The sequence below is a fragment of the Cervus canadensis genome, chromosome 8, assembly GCF_019320065.1.
Source record: "Cervus canadensis isolate Bull #8, Minnesota chromosome 8, ASM1932006v1, whole genome shotgun sequence".
NCBI lineage: Eukaryota > Metazoa > Chordata > Mammalia > Artiodactyla > Cervidae > Cervus > Cervus canadensis.
This window is the reverse complement of record NC_057393.1, coordinates 10,023,919-10,037,397: the sequence shown is the minus strand read 5'-3', so window position 1 is coordinate 10,037,397 and position 13,479 is coordinate 10,023,919.

Below are 13,479 nucleotides of genomic sequence, written 5' to 3'. Positions count from 1 at the left end.
CTGCAGTTAAGCAGGATGAGCGCTGGATCTGGAGACGAGAGATGAGATTCTGCCACTCACTGTCTGTGACCTTAGTTCCTTGAGCCATTATGGCCGGTACCCGATGGGGTTTATGAACAGCAGGTAATCTCACTTTTTTTGTTTTTTTGTTTTTGAAAGTGAAAAAGTGTTAGTCATTCAATCCAGTCCAACTCTTTATGACTCCATGGACGGACTCCAGTAGCCTACCAGGCTCCTCTGTCCATAGAATTCTCCAGGCAAGAATACTGGAGTGGGTTGCCATTTGCTTCTCCAGGGGATCTTCCTAACCCTCATCTCCTGCGTTGTGGGCAGATTCTTTATCGTCTGAGTTACTTATTTTTGACTGCACTGGGTCCTTGCTAGGTGGGCAGGCTTTCTCTAGTTGCCGCCAGTGGGGGGCTAGTCACTAGTTGTGGTGCTTGGGCTTCTCATTCCCTTGGCTTCTCTTGTTCTGGAGCATGGGCTATAGATTTCTGGGCTCAGTTGTGGCACAGGGGTTTAGTTGCCCTGTGGCATCTGGGATCCTCCCAGACCAGGGATGGAACCTGTGTCCCCTGCATTAGCAGATGAATTCTTAACCACTGGACCACCAGGGAAGCCCCAATCCCACCTTTTTTGAGGACAGAACAAATGAACAAACAGAAAATTAACAAGGTTCCTTGATTTTCATGGAGCAAACTCTGTTAACCATCGTTTTTAAATATCTACACCTTGACAGTTGATGTTCATATTTGGTGCTCAAACTGAAAGATTCTAAAATACTTTTAAATGGGTCTAAAAATGATGAAATTATATTCATACAGTTTTAAAGATAAGTATTTGAATTTCCATGTATTTTGGATTGTATTGCAAACGTTTTTCAAGAGTTCTGTTTGGTGCTGAGAACCCATTTTATTTTTTCAAAGGAACAATGTCAGTTGAGTTACTACCTAAGTCTACAAAAATGCCATGTTGTGAATCAGATATACTCGGTTTGAGGTAAGCACTATTCTTTGCAGCATATATCACACCTCACTCCTGCTTAACCTGGATTTCAGGAAAGGTATGCCCTGAAATGAATCATGGTAATCTCATCCCCATTCCCCAAAGACCGGGCTGGGGATAGGACATGATTCAGTTCTGGACAGTGATATGGGAGGCAGCTTCACATTTGGATCACTCACAAAGCCTGCAGAAAAGAAAGTCTTTATCACCATCCTCACTCTTCTTCATGATGCTGGCATGAGGAAATGGAGTCTGGCATGATGGCAACCATCTATCTACTACTGATGAGAGGACAAGCAAGAGAAAAGACCAGAATATTGGGAACACTAGAGGGCAAGGATGGACATAGACGTGACTGAATTGCTGAGTGTCTTGGAGTCTGCCTACCTTCAGACTCTTTGTTGAGTGAAAATGTTAGTTGCTCAGTCATTTCTGACTCTGTGGAACCCCACGGATTGTAGCCCACCAGGCTCCTCTGTCCATAGACTTCTCCAGGCAAGAATACTGGAGAGGGTTGCCATTTCCTTCTCCAGGGGATCTTCCTGACCCAGGGATTGAACCCCGGTCTCCAGCATCTCAGGCAGATTCTTTACACTCTGAGCCACCGGGGAAGCCCCCAGTAAGACACAAATACCCTGTGATTTAGGCCATTGTTAATCGTTTTGTAGTTGCTACTTGCAGCTCAGTGCATTGGAACTGAAACGAATACCACCATTATTTCCAGGTGGAAATTCCCTCTATACTCAAGACAAAAATCCCTATAATATTTCATTGAGTTCAGCAGCTGTTGATGTGTACTAATGGGCCACACATGCAACAAATCAAGCAGGTCATGAAGATGACTCCAAGACATGCCTTGCCTTCCAGGGTCTCACCAGGAGACAGATGTGAAACTGATCCTAAAATTCATGTGGAAATGCATGGGACCCAGAGTAGCCAAAATAACCTTGAAAAAGAAAGACCAAGTTGGAAGGATGCACGCTTAATTCTAAAATTTACTACAAAGCTATAGTAACTAAGACTGTGATGTTGTCATGAAGATAGACATAAAAATCAGTAGAACAGAATTTAAAGTTCAGAAATCAACCCATACATCGACGTGTGCATGCATGTGTATGTTCAGTCATGTCCAACTCTTTGCAACCCCGTGGATGGTAGCCTGCCAGGCTCCTCTGTCCTTGGGATTTCCCAGGCAAGAATATTGGAGCAGGTTGCCATTTCCTTCTCCAGGGGATTTCCCTACCCAAGGGCGTGAACATGAGTCTCTTCCATCTCCTACATTGGCAGGCAAGTTCTTTACCACTGAGCCCCCTGGGAAGCCTGTCATACATGCATGGTCAACTGATTTTCTACAAAAGTACCAAGATAATTCAATGAAGTATGTAAATACTATATAAATAGCTTTAAATACAATGTAAGTGTTACCTAAGTGTTGCCAGTGCTTGGCAAATTCAAATTTTACCTTTTGGAACTTTCCAGAGAAAAAAAATTTTTTCCAAAATATTTTTTATCCTTGGTTGATTGAATCCATGAATGCAGAAACCTCTGATCTGAGGGCTGATGGTATACTGTTAATACTGCTTACCTGGAGTAGGAATAAGAAAAGAAATAGGTTATTAAATCTGTACTGCTTCAGTGATATGTTAATTGTATCATTTTGGAAGATAAATTAAACTTTAAAATGTTAATTTTCAATCTGTACTGTGGAACAATAAGTACAAATTAGTAATCAAAAAGTGCAAATCAACATTTTCAAGGATATAGGAGTTTAAGGGTCTCAAGGTTTAAATATGGTTGTCTATTAACCTCCTCCGGAGAAGGCAATGGCACCCCACTCCGTACTCTTGCCTAGAAAATCCCATGGACGGAGGAGCCTGGTAGGCTGCAGTCCACGGGGTCGCTAAGAGTCAGACAGGACTGAGTGACTTCACTTTCACTTTTCACTTTCATGCATCGGAGAAGGAAATGGCAACCCACTCCAGTGTTCTTGACTGGAGAATCCCAGGGACGGGGGAGCCCGATGGGCTGCCGTCTGTGGGGTCGCACAGAGTCAGACACGACTGAAGTGACTTAGCAGCAGCATTAACCTCCACACCCCACAAGCATTGCCATATTTTTTTTAGAAAAGAGCCCACAGCCATGCTAGTCAACAGTACTTAGAACAGCAGCTGGTCAGAGAAAGTTCCACACTTGAAGTGATTTCTAGCTGGCAAAAAAAGAAAAACCCACAAATAATATTAGCTCAACCTAAAAAAAAAAAATAAAAATAAAAAAAAATAAAAAAAAAAAATATTAGCTCAAGGACCTTTTATAGCATGCTTAAGCCCTGGACTTCACACCATTATCCAAAACTTCCCCCACCCCCGATTTCTTTTCTTTCTTTGTTTAACGTTAAAGAGAATTTGTGGGAAGTTCTCTGGTGGTCCAGTGGTTAGGACTCTGAGCTTTCACTGCCAAGGGCATAGGTTCAATCCCTGGTTGGGGAACTAAGATTCTACAAATAAATAAAAAGGATAGATTTTTTTTTTTAAAAAGCAAGTTATTGCTTATAAAACAAAAGAGAAACTTGTAAAGAAATAAAGGCCAACAAATTAAACAATTTTTTTTCTAAATTAAACAAAATTTGTTCTAACATTTTTTTCCTGATCTCTCTCATGCCTTTGAAATCAAGTGTGTTAGTATGATCACTCATGCTACATACTTGTCACTCAATGCTAGACTCTTAAGACCTCATTAATGCTTTGGATCAGGGTTTCTCTAATTTGAATGTGCATATGAATTACCTGGGAAGGGGCCTTGTTAAGGTACAAGATTGTGATTTCCAAAGGCCTGGGAGAAGGCCTCCCATTGTCCATTTCTCACCCTCAGGCAATGCCTGTGATGCTGCTCATGGACCAACCCCTAAACCAGATGATTTGGTAGAGCAGAACAATTTCAATATATAGTGCTCACCTCGGAGCACTACAGTAAGATTTTCCTTCTCATTAAGATATAATTCACATATCATAAAAACCATTCTTTTACCATTCTATGTGTTTTTTTTTTTTTACAGAGTTTGCAAATGTCACCACAATTATTTTAGAACATTTTCATCACCTGAGGAAAAAACCCCAGGCCTATCAGTAGACTCCCTCTTTACCCCCAAACCTCCCCCAGCCGCTGGCAACCAGGAACCTATTTTCTGTTTCTCCAGATTTGTCATTTCTGGAGTGGAATCATGCAATCATGTGTTGTCTTTTTGTGTCTGGCTACCTTTGTTTAGCATGATGTTTTCAAGGTGCGTCCATGTTGTAGCATACGCCAGTACTTCGTTCCTTTTCTGGCTGAATGATAGTCCACTGTGTGGATCGACCACGTTTGGTCTATCCATTCATCAGCTGATGGACACTCTGGTTGCTCTCACCTTTTTACTATCGTGAATGCTGTCTTGGCATTTTTCAAGAGTGCAACGGGGCCCCTGTTGTGTCAGAGTCACTTGTTCATCCAAGAGTTGGTTACTGCTACTGGTTTTTTTTTTGGCAGCATGCAAGGCATGTGGGATCTTAGGTCCCCAGTCAGAGATCAAACCAGCGCCCCCTGCATTTAGACTCTGAGTCTAAACCACTGGTCCGCCAGGGAAATCCCAGGAGTATGGTCTATTTTGAACATTTCATTTATGCCTTCCTTCTCCTCTCAATATTCTTATCATTTTTTTTTCTCTTTTTTATAAAACCAGCCTTAGCTATGCTATTTTCCCTCATAATAAGGATGTTAACAATGTTACAAAATTGCTATTATTTTCATTTTTAATTACTGATTGATTTCATGAATAATATTTGCTAACTTTTAAATATCCCAGTCTCAAAACATAATTGAGATAGTTTTCAAAAAATTTTTGGCACAGAAAACTTATTTGGTTTACATATTAATATTGGTCTTCTCAATTGTGTAAAAGAATGTGAACATTTGCCTAAATATAATTATTTCTTCATACACAGAAATTCTCATTGTATTTATTTCACTCACATCAGAAACATGGTGTATGTCTACTAGTTTTTAGTCTATTGCCCTATTATTTTTATACACAGCACTCTTTTAAAAACACATACCAAACGTGATGCTCAGTGTATTTATTTAATTTTCATTTTAATTGGAGAATAATTGCTTTACAATACTGTGATGGTTTCTGCCATACATCACCATGAATCAGCCGTAGGTATACATGTGTCCCCTCCCTCTTAAACTGCCCTCTCACCTCCCTCCCCATCCCACCCCTCTAGGTTGTCACAGAGCACCAGCTTTGGGTTCCCTGCATCATACAGCAAATTCCCACTGGCTATTTTACATATGGTAATGTTCATGTTTCAATACTACTCTCTCAATGTATTTTAAGGTATAAAGAGTAACGCAGTTTAGCAAAGCTCTGGACATTGTAATTAGTGGTTGAAATTAATATTGAAAATATTGCAAAGGGGATGAAATGTTCATTACATTCCAGCACTCTTTGGGAATGCTCACTTAGGTTGATATTCTGGATCTCCAGTTTTAACACACATGCACACACACTCTCTTCTTTAGCTGATACACTTCTCTGACCGTGGAAGAACAGCACAGTCTTTCCTTCTGGGTAAAGCTATCAAATATCACAGGAGAGATATCCTCTCTTGGCCAAATGAAACAGATGAGACTGTAGGCATAACGGTTAACCAGGCTTCATTGTAAAATAGACTTGAGCTAATTTCTTACTAATTTAGGCACATTACTTAACTGTGTTGACTTACTGCCCTTACCTCTAAAATGAGGACAATAATTTGGCATCAGAGAGTTATTATAAAATATTAAAATCAGTCAATATTATCTTATCTAAAGTTCTTAGCACAAGCTAAGAAATACATATACTTTAGCTTAAGTATTTTTGTTCTTGTTAGTTTTGTGTTACTTAAGGAGCGCCCTGCTGGGAAATATGAAGGAAAAAAGGCAGGAAGGAAAAATAAGCATGGGAGGTGACTAAGGGCCTAGCTGGAGTGGATAATTTGCACTTAATACTGGTTGGAACCTAGCTTAGGAAAGTTAATCTAAGGCATATTATGCATGCGTGCATGCTAGGTCTCTTCATGTCTGACTCTCTGCGACCCGTGGACTGTAACCTGCAAAACTCCTCTGTCCATGGCGTTTCCCAGGCAGGAATACTGAAGCGGGTTGCCATGCCCTTCTCCAGGGGATCTTCCCAACCCAGGGATCAAACTCAAGCATTGGAAGTCGAGTTCCTTACCACTAGTGCCACCTGGGAAGCCCGATGCGTATTATAAAGGGCTTCAAAAGAGAGCAGCTTTGTTTTTCTTTATTATTATTTATTGACCACTCTGTGTGCAAAGTGGACAGTTTGCAACTTGATTTGATGTATAGAACTTTGCATGCAGAAGAATGCACATCTTTCAAATACTCATGGAAGTTTCATGAAAATGGATCAAAGGCAATACCGAAAAGTTAAATTCTACAAAATAGAAAAACCATAAAAAGTGAATCATGTTAATTAACACGTATTATTCTTTTATTAATCTAAATTTTTAAAGACTTTCTCTATTCTTTGTAAATATTGTTTGTAACTAGGTTTTAATTACTGTTATTTGTTTTTAAATTTATTTGTTTTAAATTCAAATTTAGATTAAATATTTATTTTAAAATTTATTTTTATTTCTAAAATATTTATTTGGCTGTACCAGGTCTTAGTTGTGGCATGTGGGATCTAGTCCCCTGACCAGCAATCAAATCTGCCCCAGCATTGGGAGCATGGTGTCTAGGCCACTGGGCCATCAGAGAAGTCCCTAAAATATATTATTTTTTTAAATCTTGAATTTATTTATTTTTTAATTGAAGCATAATTGCTTTAGAGAATTGTGTTAGTTTCTGCCAAACATCAACATGAATCAGCCATAGGTATACATATGTTCCCTCCCTTTTATTTAATTTAAAATTTAGTTAATTTCTGCTTTTATCTTCATAGCACTCCTACTTTCTAATTTCTGAAGGTTAATTTAGCTCTTCTTTCATAATATCTTGAGTACATTTATTTAGTTTACTTTTAGTCTTCCTCCAGTGGTCAAGTATGCATGTGCGAGTTGGACTATAAAGAAAGCTGAGCACCGAAGAAGTGATGCTTTTGAACTGTGGTGTTGGAGAAGACTCTTGAGAGTCCCTTGGATTGCAAGGAGATCCAAGCAGTCCATCCTAAAGGAAATCAGTCCTGGGTGTTCATTGGAAGGACTGATGTTGAAGCTGAAACTCCAATACTTCAGCCACCTGATGCGAAGAGCTGACTCATTGGAAAAGACTCTGATGCTGGGAAAGATTGAAGGCAGGAGGAGAAGGGGATGACAGAGGATGAGATGGTTGGATGGCATCACTGACTCAATGGACATGAGTTTGGGTGGACTCCGAGAGTTGGTGATGGACAGGGAGGCCTGGTGTACTGTGGTTCATGGGGTCACAAAGAGTTGGACATGACTGAGCGACTGAACTGAACTGACTCTTCCTCATTTTGTTTTCCTTCTTTATTTTAAAATAAATTCATTCATAGTGTTAGTTTTCCACTATATACCTTAAACTTGAGAGCTAGTATTTTTATTTAATTTTTTAAAAAATAGGCATCAATTTTAATTTATATTTTTCCTTTTTTTCATCTAAGGATCCTATGTGCTTAGTCACATCAGTCATGTCCAACTCTGATAAGCCTGGAGGACTACAGTCCATGGGGTTCTCCAGGCAAGAACACTGGAATGGGTGGCCATGCCCTCCTCCAGGGGATCTTCCCGACCCAGGGATTGAACCCACATCTCCTGCACCTGCAGACAGATTCTTTACCACTCATGCCACCTGGGAAACCCTTGAGAGAGGAAGTTTCAGATTTTCTGCTCTTGCACTTATAAACTATGGGACTCTGGAAGTTATCTCACCACCCTGACCTTTAGTTTTCTTATACACTAAGTAGGATTAATAATAAGGATCCTCAGTTTAGTTCAGTTGCTCTGTCGTATCAAACTCTTTGTGACTTCATGGACTGCATCATGCCAGGCTTCCCTGTCCATCACCAGCTCCTGGAGTTTACTCAAACTCATGTCCATTGAGTCAGTGATGCTATCCAACTATCTCATCCTCTGTTGCCTCCTTCTCCTCCCACCTTCAATCTTTCCTAGCATCAGGGTTTTTTCCAATGAGTCAGTTCTTCATGTCAGGTGGCCAGAGTATTGGAGTTTCAGCTTCCAGTGAATATTCAGGACTGATCTCCTTTACGATGGACTGGTTGGATCTCCTCGCTCTCCAAGGGACTCTCAAGAGTCTTCTCCAACACCACATTTCAAAAGCATCAATTCTTTGGTGATCCTACTGCTGCTGCTAAGTTGCTTCAGTCGTGTCCGACTCTGTGCGACCCCATAGATGGCAGCCCATCAGGCTCCGCCGTCCCTGGGATTCTCCAGGCAAGAACACTGGAGTGGGTTGCCATTTCCTTCTCCAGTGCATGAAAGTGAAAAGTGAAAGTGAAGTCGCTCAGTCATGTCCGACTCTTCGAGACCCCATGGACTGCAGCCTACCCGGCTCCTCCGTCCATGGGATATTCCAGGCAAGAGTACTGGAGTGGGTTGCCATTGGTGATCCCAGGGGGTGTTATAAAATTTTTTAAATTGGCTTTTGTTTGCTTTTGTCATTCTTTGAAATTAGTCTCTAGTTTCACTGAATTGGGGTCAGAAATTTGTAGAGATTTTTTTCTTCTTTACAAAGTTCAGTTCAGGGGCTTCCTTGGTGGTTCAGTGGTTAAAAATCCACCTTGCCACGCAAGGGACATCGGTTCCATCCCCAATCCAGGAAGATCCCACATGCCGCTGAACAACTAATTCTTAGAGCCACAACTACTGAGCCCAGGCACTGCAACTCCTGAGTCCTGAGTGCCTCCAGTCCATACTCTGCAACAAGAGAACCCACAGCAATAAGAAGTCTACACACTGCAACGAGGCATAGCCCCTGCTCACCACAACCAGAGAAAGCCCTCACGCAGCAACGAAGACCTACCATAGCCAAAAAATAAAATCAGTACATAAATCTTAAAAAAAAAACTTTAAAAATAAATAAATATTTCAATTTAATTAACCAAAAAAGCAATTCACTCATTTCTCCCACCCAAACCCTGCCTCTGCAAACCACTTTTCTCTGTATCTATGAGCTTGATGGTGTGTATATATTAAATTCCACATAGAAGAAAGATCATATGGTATTTGTTTCCCTCTTTCTGACTAGTTTCACTTAATACCTTTGAACTCTATCCATGTCATCATAAATGGCATGATTTCATTCTTTGTTAATGACTGAATAATATTCCATTTTAAGTGTATACTACCGTTTTCTAATTCATTCATCCATTGATCATTACTTATGTTGTTTCCATATATTGGCTACTGTAAATAACGCTGCAATGAACATAGGGGTGCATACACCTTTCCAGCTTAGTGTTTTTGTTTTCTTTGCATAAATACTCAGAGGGGAAGTGGAATTTCGGAGCTGGACCACTCACCACCTGGCTGACACTGAGGATACCATCGCTGGTGGCAGATGATACACAGATTATCCCTGACAGAGGGGTGGCACTGCAATTGTTAAGTGAACCATTTGTGCTTCTTCCTAGATCAATTTCCAAATCTGAAAATGACAAGAAATGTTTTATTGGATTTCTGTGAGTATTGTTTAGCAAGGAGCTAGTGATCAATATGATTACTGGTTACGTTTTGTTCTTACATTTTAGATTTCTCCTAGTTTATGATTGCTTTGATTGCACTATTTGAAGAAATATTTTGTCATCTTTTTCCATCTTCTTCGTTCAATTCCTCTATTCTACTGGAGTTCTCTTTTAATCTGGAGATTTCCATCCCAGCGCCCTCTATCTGCCCGCTTCAGTTTGAATGAGCTGCAGTTTCAGTCTTGTGGACAGTTGTCCTCATGGGGCTTCCCATTCCTGCCTTCTTCTGTTAAATCCATTGTTTTCTGGATTCCACGTTTAAAAGCTTTCTTGATTTATGCCCTGATTTTGTGGAGGCACTTTCTTAGAAGAGTGGTAAAGGGGAAAATTTTATGAGTCTGAAAAATGTCTCTAATCTGTCTTTCCATTTGGTTGATGATTTGACTGGACATAGAATTTTGAGTTGAAAATGGTGGGTTTTTTTTTTAATCAGAAACTTAAAGGCATTGCTTTGTTTTTTGCTTGAGATGGATCCTGATTCAACAGCTGCTCAACAAACATTCCAGGTAGTGGGCCAGGCATTGGAGATACAATGTTGCATATGACAAAGCTGCCTGCCTCCCCTGGTCATTCAGTGGTTAAGACTTCACCTTCCAGTGCAGGGAGTTGTGGATTTGATCTCTGATCTGGGAGCTAGGATCCCACATGCCCTGCAGCCAACAAAACAAAACAAAATGGAGACAATATGGTAACAAATTCAATAAAGACTTTAAAAATAGTCCACATCAAAAAAATCTTAAAAAAAAAAAAAAGACAAAGTTGCTACTCTCATGAAGGAGACATAATAAAAACAAGAAAAAAAGACTTGGTTTGTGCTATGAAGAATTTAAATAAGGCCAAGGATATAAATGCTGACTGGGAATGCTATTTTAGGTATGATGGGAAGGGACACCTCAGAGGAGGTGACATTTGAGATGAGAGTCGAATTGTGAGAAGTAGTGAGTCATGCAAAGATTCAGGGAACATGTGTTCTAGTCAGAGACAATGGCAAAGAAAAGTCTTCAAGAATAAAATGAGTCTGGCACGTGTAACTGGAGTGTGGTACACAAGGGAGGAAATGCTGGAAAATGAGTTTGGTTCTGATTCTCTTTACTTTGTAAATGACCTATTATGTTTTATTTCTAGAAGCATTTAGGGGTTGGTGGTAACTTGAGATGGCTGTGAACTCTTTGGTATTTCTCCCATTGACAGGGAAGATCTATGTCTCCTCCCCTTTAATCTGGGCCCTGTGACTCTCTGATGAGTAGAATATAGCAGAAATGACACTGTGTCCGTTTCTGGATTCGAAAGACTGGCAGTTTCTCTTTCCTGCGTATTGGAGCATTCGCTCTTGGAACCCATCTGCCATGCTGTAAGGAAGTTCAAAACACACGAAGAGGCCACAGGTCGGCCACTGCTGAGCTGCTAGCCAAAGTCTGTGGGACCTGCCAGCCATGGGAGTGAGTGTTTTGAAAACCCAAATCCTTGGAGCCTTGGAATGATTCTGGTTTTAGCTGCAGCCTGATTGCAGCCACGCAAGAGCCCTCTCCCAAATGAGAATTGGCTAGCCGAGCCCTGTCAACTCACAGGACAGTGAGAAATAGTTTTAGTTATTGTACCAGACACCTGCTGGGCCCTTTCAATCGGGAGATTCATCTCCTTCAACTTTGGGAAATACTTTCATTATTCTCGTATTCTTTCTTTGATAATTTCTTCCTTCTGCTTTTTTGTTCTATGTCTGGATCTCCTGTTAATCAGATGTGAGACTTCATGGACTGACTCCCTAGGTCTCTTATATGCTTTCATATTTTAAATCTTTCTTTAAATCTATTTTTAAGTTATTTTGTTAAGCTTACCTTGAACTCTCTACTGTTGTTTCTTTTTCCAGAATACACGGCAAGTTTGGTTTTTGGTTTCGGTTTTGCATTTGTCTAACTGATAGGCACCAGGAGGGGGTGAGATGGGGCGTTGGCGTCACTTACACCTGGTTTTTCTTTTCAGCCCCGGTTCTCTTGGTTCTCTTGGGAGTTTTCGGCTCTCTCCAACGTTCCTGGTGTTTCATTGGCCCTCTCCCCCCAGCTCTGGGCTGAGACACCTCAGCTCTGATTCCCCTGTCATCAGACCTCCATCCCCTTCCCATTACCCACAAACATGGAGCCATCTCTTGGCTGGTCTGCCATCCAGTTTGCTTCATGATTGCCCTAAGACGCTTAAAAACAAAAAACATCCTTTAGCAATCACTTTAATGAAGTACCTTTAAGGGAAAGAGTTAAGTGTGTGTGTTCCACTTCCTTAATGGGAGTTTCTTTTTCACTGCATAAGGAGATAATGAACCATAAACATTATCTTTTTATTTTCATCAATCCACCTGTTTACTGTCATAATAAACATTAGTTTAAGTTTACTTTCCTTTTAGAACTTTTAAATAATCAGCAGTTCTAGGCATTTCCTGGGGAATGTTTTGTTTTCTTTGCGTTCTCGGCCACATGCTAGTAATTTTCAGCAAGTCTGCACTTACATGAATTTGAATTAGGCAAATAAGTAATACAAAATAAAAATATTACAAAACCTTACTTTATAAGCAAATTTTGAAATATGTCAAATATCCTCAAATTAAAAACAATATTTTTTTCTTTCGTTAATTAATTAGTTTTTAGGTTAAGAATTCTTTCAAAGCTGACGGGACAAATGATGAAAACGGCATGGACGCAGTAGCCACATGGTGGCGCCACTTCCGCTGGTAAGCAGACGTGTCTGCGGTTTTCCTCGGGGCTGAGGGAAGGGACTACGCTGTTCGCTGTTCCCAGGCATTGGGACTTTGGCTTGTGATTTTCAGTCAGTTCAGTTCAGTCGTTCAGTCGTGTCCCACTCTTTGCAACCCCATGGACTGCAGCACGCCAGGCCTCCATGTCCATCACCAACTCCCGGAGATTACTCAAACTCATGTCCATTGAGTTGGTGATGCCATCCAAGCCTCTCATCCTCTGTCGTCCCCTTCTCCTCCCGCCTTCAATCTTTCCCAGCATCAGGGTCTTTTCAAATGACTCAGTTCTTCGTATCAGGTGGCCAAAGTATTGGAGTTTCAGCTTCAGCGTCAGTCTTTCCAATGAATATTCAGGGCTGATCTCCTTTAGGATGGACTGGTTGGATCTCCTTACCGTCTAAGGGACTCTCAAGAGTCTTCTCCAACACCATAGTTCAAAAGCATCAAATCTTCTGCGCTCAGATTTCTTTATAGTCCAACTCTCATATCCATACATGACTACTGGAAAAAACGATAGTTTTGACTAGACGGACCTTTGTTGGCAAAGTAATTTTAGTGTAATTGAAAGGTTTTTTTTAAATATATCGAGGCAATTTAGCCCAATCATGATGCCTTGGCACTAATGTGAGGACTAAAGCAATGCTTCTGGGTAAATGAACTTGGAACAGAACTTAGATTTGATAGGAAACCTGTCAGGAGGCCAAAACAGCTCATGATGGCAGGACAGGAGATTGTTTAGAAGGCATCCTGTACAATATGGGAGGTGATGCTGAGAAAATTACGGATAGCACTAAGATGCACATTAACTACAATGACCGTGGACCCAGGTCCTCTAAAACTATGCCCTTGACTTCCATGCTTGTTCTTAAGGGAAAATATGACTTAAAATGTTTGAGGGTTGAATTACACAAGAACTTCCAAGAAAACACGATCAAATGTGATCACCCTGAACCATCCTATTCCTGAA